This window comes from Puma concolor, chromosome A1 (genome assembly GCF_028749965.1).
Source record: "Puma concolor isolate L17-30 chromosome A1, mPumCon1.1.hap2, whole genome shotgun sequence".
In the NCBI taxonomy this organism is placed as follows: domain Eukaryota; kingdom Metazoa; phylum Chordata; class Mammalia; order Carnivora; family Felidae; genus Puma; species Puma concolor.
In genome coordinates this window covers 232,046,609-232,053,946 of record NC_141667.1, presented here as the reverse complement: position 1 = coordinate 232,053,946, position 7,338 = coordinate 232,046,609, and positions in this window count along the sequence as shown.

Sequence of the window (7,338 nt, the reverse complement as noted above, 5' to 3'; positions counted from 1 at the left end):
ACTCACCGGCGCCTCCACCGGCCCCTCCACGTGCCACTTCCGCTTCCTTCTTCTCGAGCCTTCTCGAAAGATTCTACCCAATGGGTGGCTGGTCCCTCTGGGGTCGGCCGCGGTTGCCATAGTGGCAGAAGAGCCGCTCCGGCGCTATTGGCTCAAGCCGGCCAGACTGACCCACCTACGTCCCCGCCCGCCCTAGCCACAGCTCTTTGCTCTCCGAATAAAACGGACAATGAAGACTGACCCCCAAAATCGTAATCTTCACAGTTCACTAGTGGGTGATGGTGTGCGACCCCGAGGGGCTGAGAGCGGGGAAACAAACCCCACTTCTGCGGAGACCCTAGACCCCTACACCCTGAGGAGGCCGACCAGCTGTCAACAGAGCATGTCGGGAACCGTAGTCCGGCCGGGAGCCGGTGTGCGCCTTGTATGCTGGGATATGTAGTTCCGGCCGCAGTGCGTGCCGGGACCCGGCTTTGTTTTAGGGAGTTCGCGGGAGAGGCCCGGTTCCCCGTACTGTGTTTGCGCGCCTTCTCCAGCAGTGGCATCTTGTTTGCTGTTTGGTGTGTATTCGCTTCTATTGTTGTACAGATCACTCCACAGTGAATTATGAATTAGAAGAAGGAATTTCCGTTGATGCGGCTAATAATAGGCACAGGGCTTGTGTTAAAAGTTCTTGTATTCATCAGCCGGCAGGATATTCTTTTTCTGGCATAAACTATAAGAGGTTGTTGTTGTTGTTACTGTTTTCTTTGTAAAGGAAGCCCTTTTAAATGTGGCGTAATTTGGAAGGCTGTCTGTAGTATCCCTTGCTGCTTATTTTTGAAGTCTGACTTGAGCAGACCTCGTTTTACCCTGCCACTCCTGGCCATAAATTATTAAGTTTTGCTTCTTGTTTGATCTTGTTTCTTTCCCTGAACAGTGGTGTTGCTGTCAGCTTGTTTTCGGTAAAGAGACAAGGACGAAAAGGGAAAAAAAAAAAAAAAAAAAAAGGTGGAATTCTGCTGCTATTACGTCTTTTACATACTTCTGTGTCTTTCAAGTTGTCCTGATAACTCTTTGCTCACTCTCCCCCCGGGCACGTAGAAATATAAGCACAGTTCACATGTGTGTAAGTGGATAAGGTAGTAGTAGTGAGCTGGAGATACAAAAATATGTCTCCTGAAGAGTATGGCAGTTCTTAGAAGGTTATAATAGAAGCCTGGGAGGCCGGCTTTTATTACATACAAAGTAAATTGCCTGTGCGTTTCGATGGTTGGCCCCGCATTTAGACGAACTACTTAACTTTTAATTGCTTCGGTAGCTATCTAAAGGTGATTGTATTCTTACCTTTGAAAATTGTTTAGCTGTACTGATTTTTTGTTTTGCCTTCCAAAAACTTCTCTCACCCCCGCTTTGTTTGCATAACAAAACCTTGTATTAAAATCACCGGAATTGGGGCGCCTGGGTGGCGCAGTCGGTTAAGCGTCCGACTTCAGCCAGGTCACGATCTCGGGGTCCGTGAGTTCGAGCCCCGCGTCAGGCTCTGGGCTGATGGCTCAGAGCCTGGACCCTGTTTCTGATTCTGTGTCTCCCCCTCTCTCTGCCCCTCCCCCATTCATGCTCTGTCTCTCTCTGTCCCAAAAAATAAATAAACGTTGAAAAAAAATTTTTTTTTAAAATCACCGGAATGGTAGCACCTTTGAACAGAAAGAAGGGAACAGTTCTTGCCTTTAGAGCTAGACAGTTTCAAGTCAGATTCAAATCCTGGGCTATACTAAGATACTTTATAGCACAGCTTGTAAGAGTACCAGCCTTCCAGAGTTAGACTTTATGGGCTTTGATTCTGGCTCTAGATACGTATGAATTTGCCAGCTGTGAGGCCTTGAGATAATTACTAAACCTTCTTGAGTTCCCCCTCGTAGGTTGTATGTAATAATTGAGGGGGGTATGTAAACCACCAAACGTATGTCCTTATTATGTGATATCTGGGTAATCTTCAAATTGTTATTGGGGCTTTGGTTTCATTTGTAAAAATGGAGATAACTATCTTTGTTGGGAGTTTGGAAGGATTACATATAAATACAACATCTACATGGTGGTAGGCATTCAACAAATTATAGTGGTAGTAATATTATTCAAGAAAAGCCAGCACCACAACTGCTATCTCAGCTCACGCTTCCATGAATGCTGAGTTGTACATGTTCGTAGCCCCCTTTTATTTAATCAGTTCACCTTAACTAATTATTGGGACAGGTGAGGGAGTAGGGGCCGTATGAACTATCACATTATTATCTAATTAGATGATACTATGCTTATTATTCAATTAGAATCCTATTTTACTATTTTGATTTATTACATTTTTATTTTTTTAGTTTTTTTACATTTATTTACTTTTGAGAGACAGAGGGAGACAGAGCATGAGCAGGGGAGGGACAGACCGAGAGGGAGACACAGAATCCGAAGCAGGCTCCAGGCTCCGAGCTGTCAGCACAGAGCCTGATGCGGGGCTTGAACCCACAAACCGTGAGATCACAACCTGAGCCAAAGTCGGACGTTTAACCGACTGAGCCACCCAGGCGCCCTGATATATTACATTTTTAATACACATAACTTCTCACACTATTTCTGTCATAGTGTCAGAAATTTTAGGATCAAATAAAGAACAGACAAAAATTATCCCAACACATCATTGCTAATTATGGAGCCAAAGGGAAACAAGGAATTAAGGTGACTTTACCCTAAATGTGCTAGCGGGTATCCTTGCAGTTACTAGGGTTTTTCCCCCCATATTTGATGAACAAGAGAGTCATCAACATTGGAAACAGAAACAGCTCCCAAAGAATAATAAAACAAAAATGCAAAGACGAAAGAAAAGCCCAAACAAAAATGCCATTCCGAGAGATCATGTGCAGTAAATATAAACAAGAGTTGTGATGGGCTTCCTTAAAAGGAAGGAAGAGATGGGCAAAGCAATGGCCATGTAGGTAGAATAATGGACACAAAAGTGCCCATGATCTTCAACTTCTGGTGTGAGTCACTATTGTGGCTGCCTCTGTATTCAGCCTGTGCCAGGTGCGGGGGGTTACAGAAGCAAAGAAAATTTGTTCCAAATCAGGAGTTTTGCATAGCTTCTCTATAGTCCCTGTGTATCTGAATGCTCAAACACCTCAAATCTTGTCCATTTGAGTCTTTTCCAATATTTGCTTTCTAAAAGATTTTTCCTTCTCATATATTAACTTGAAAATTGTTCTTTGACAATTGTGATAAAACTTATTCTGTCTTAATTTTAAGTGATACTAGAAAGAATGATTACCTAAAAGTAGGAATGCATGGAAAAATCCTGAAGGAAATAAAGACTGGTGTTTTTTTTTTTTTTTTTTCCCTCCCAACTTAAAAAGAATCACCATATAACAAATGTGGTTAGCAAAAACTCAAATTATAGGATAAAGTTCATATCTGCCCCTCCAAGCTTAGTGTGAACCACTTTCTCCTTGGAGGGCCAATGACCTCCTTTCGCCACCTCAAAGCTTTTGTGCACCCCGCCACCCCCAAGCTCTTCCTTGGGCTCTTGGCTAGGCCAGCTCCTTGTCAGTCTCCAAAACTGAGTTTGAATCTCATGTACAGAGAAAGTTTCTGAGTGCCCCCCAGTTAGGACATCACTCTTCCCCAAGAAACACCCAAGTGATTGTTTAGTTATTAAGGAGAAGCTGATGCCAGACCTTGCAGCCAAGGGTAGTCACTGTTTGGTTTAAGCCAATCAGCACATTCCATTCTTCCTGGCCACAGTCATTGGTTTAGGGATGGGCACGTGACCTACACAGTCCACTCAGGTGATTCTCAGTGTTATTGCTTAGAACACTGGGATGTGAGCGTTCCATGGGTGCCCCATTCCATCTCCCTTGCCTTCCCGTAGGCACCCTTAAGTGAGGTTATGAGACCGACAATTGTTATGATGGACCTTACTGCCATGCTGGAAAGGAAGTTGGAATAGACACTTGGATAGATATTGGAGCCTGGGCATTAAGTCAATCCTGAGATCCATCCTACCTCTGGAGTTAGGTGAAACCATATTTTTCCTCACTGTTTAGGCCAGCTTGACTTGGGAGTTTCTGTTATTTGCTGCTAAAAACATCCTAATTTCCTCGGCAAGGTAGGTCTTCCTTGACTATACTATCGAAAACATCTTCTAGTTATTCTCTATTGTTATCCATTTATTTCCTTAACAATATGTACCACACTCTGAAATTAAATTGTTTGTTTACTTAGTTATTTATTTGCTTATTTGCTTATTTCCTCTCTTCAAATTGTGTGGCTCAGGAAAGCAGTGACCTTGTTTTTCTTCTTCACAGTACCATAATGGATACTCAATAAATATTTGGTGAATTATCAGGAGACAGAAATACATCACAAACTTACTGGGAGAAAAGAGACATGTGTCAGCTTTCCTCTAACACCAGGTTTCTCAACCTTGGCGCCGTTGACATTTTAGGCCAGATGATTCTTTGTTGTGTATGGGCTGTCCTAGAGTGTTTCGCAGTACCACAGGTCTTTACCCACTAGCCACCAGCAGTAGGAAAATAAATGTCCCTGATTGAGAACCATTGCTATCATGTCTATAAGATTTTCACTTAAGCTTACCTGGCACAAAGATGCATAGATGTTTTTGAGAGAAAATAGACTGACGTTTGATTCTGAACCCGGAGGCTAAGTCAGACAGTTCCATCCAGTAGGCGAGGAGGGATCGTGTGTCTCCCATTTTGCTACAGGACGTGCCTTGCTGTTGTGAAAAGGGGCCCTGCCCATTCTGAGTGATTGATTTTGCCTGTGATTGAGAAGTGTTTTTGTGATTATAAATTATTTCAGACAAATGTATGTGACTCACCACTCTTCTTTGCCTTAGTTTCCTTACTTATGACCTAATAATTAGAATTCCTGCACTGTTACTGAAAATTATTAAGCAATTCTTATATCTATGGTTACCTTAACCATTCTACTGTGGTAGAAATAAGAGATTTCATATTTGGATAACTGGGATCATTGCTGCCCTACATAATATTCTGATTTTTCATCCTGAAATCTAAATTTGTAAGCCAGAAACAGATTCCTCTTTTTTTTTTTCTTTTCTTTGTTTCTTCAGCACATGTGAGAAAAAGGAAAGGAAGAAGAATTGGTACCCTATGTCTTCTGTTTTCTGAACTGTAATGGGGTAAATTCAAAGTCCTTGTAAATAAAGATGAGTCATTTCCCTGCCACTATTTGGATTTGCCTGTTGGAAGAAGTGCCTTCATTTTAGTGGGAAACAATCACCGAAGTGTTGGTGTTTTCCTGTGGTCGTTTATGTTTTTTCTGTTTTTTTTTAAATTTATTTATTTATTTTATGCATCACGTAGATTCTGAGACCAGGATGTGTCTGAGTTCCAGAAATGTTAGCATCTTTACAGATGCTGTTGTTAGATGGCACCTTAGGTTTATGGAACCCATGTATATTCAGTTTCCCGAATGAATTAATAATCCACTCAGGAGGGTGGGTTGTTTTCACTGGGCAAGTCAGACTGTTATTTCATTTGTGCCCAGTGAAATGAAATCCCTCTTTCTAGAGACTTCAGGAGAACCGGCTGCCTGATTACAAAGTCAGATCTCGGCAGAGATGGATATAATGACAAAAGGTCAGTTGTCTTGCGGTGGACAACTGGAATAATTGGAAAAGAGAGAGACATGAGAACTAAGAGTCATGCAAATTAAAGTTGCTTCTTAAAATTCACCAACAAAAAGAAGAAATAGCAAAAAGGCAGCAAAAAATGCTGCCAATTCTGAACGATGAGGCACTCCAAAGTAATAGCACATGCCTTCCAACTGCTTTCTATATCAACAAACATAAGGTTTAAGGTATGAGTAAAGCATTGGAGAAGATGTATCCCTCCAACCTCCCAGAGACAGAAAAACACAATTACTGGTAGGAACCTGAAACCGGCTGTTTAGATTGTGAAATATTAAGTCTGTTTTTCCTGAGGAAGTTTGTGTGTCGTTTTCTTCTCATTAAAAAAAAAAAAAAGCACACTCCACGAGTCTGTTACTGCGCTTTATTTTGCCCTTGCAAAGTCTCCCTTCTGAGGAGTTCACCCTTTCTCAACTGTTTTTAATTTTTTGACAGGTCAGTTTCTTCTCTTTGGTCTCTAAGGGAAGGAACAGGGTTAGCCCAGAACAAAAGGTCGGGAGTATCTGTAGTGCCTGACCCTGCCTTTTCATACCTGCCTCCAGCCTCCTCATTTACTATTGGTTGTGTCTCATACGTGGCCGAATGCAAGTCCCTGACCTGCCTCTGCTAAGGTTCTTAACATATGCATGCTCTTTTCCTATTTGATTTCTCTTTGGCCTTCCAAACGCTGAGAGACCTACCAGCAGAAGGCAGCCTCAGTCCTGCTCAATCCTGCGAGGCAGTCAGAAAAGGGCCTCTTTCTCCCAGAACAAACCAGTACAGAACTTTATTTCGTCCGGCCCCACGCTGGCCGCGTTTGATCTTCCAATGGTCAGGACACCTCCTAAGGAAGAGGAAGGACCAACTATGCTTGTTACCCCTGGGGGACAGAGATGAAAGCAAAGGACATTTTTGTTCCTTGGGAGTACAGGAAGCCCCACCCTTACTACTGTGATCTATGACCTATCCTTGGGGATCACATTTGTCCTTGAACAGAACTCTTCCCTGAGGGAGAGTTTATAAGTAAGAGAGTGTGAGGATGCTTGGCAGGGATGGTGGGAGAAAGACTGTAATATTGAGGAGCACGGGGCTGTTTCCAAAACGGATAGCAAGGACCTTATTGACTTTTTCAATAGTAGTGGGTCTCTAGGAAATTAATCACAATAAAATAAAACCAAAATGGCCAAAAACTTTGTGCTTTAAATATGTCCTTCCAGTTTACATAATGAAAATGCCTCTAAGCCTTCAGCTTGAAATGCTTTTTCTGCTAACTGGTCAACTTTGCACCTCGCTGATTACAGAGTAGCCCTTGGCTTCACCTCCCAGTGGATGAGCACCTTCAGTGTGCAAGGCCTTCGCTTTGTACGGAGGCCATGATGGTGATCAGCCCACGTCCTTAGCAAACTGAAGGGGTTGCAGCTCTTGGAACTGAGCATGGTAGGTAGGGTTCAGGGCCCCAGCAGTGGGGCTGTGGATTTGCCTTTACAGTGAGAGTCACAAGACAATCCAGCAGCGTCCGTGTCTGGAGTCAGATGGACCTGGGTGTCAATCTTCGCATCTGCAACATCTCTTGGGCAAACTGCTATATACCTCACCTCTCCAAAAACGTTACCTGTGAAATGTGGGTAAGAGATCCTACCGCTTCGTGTATCGTGGGGGCCAGT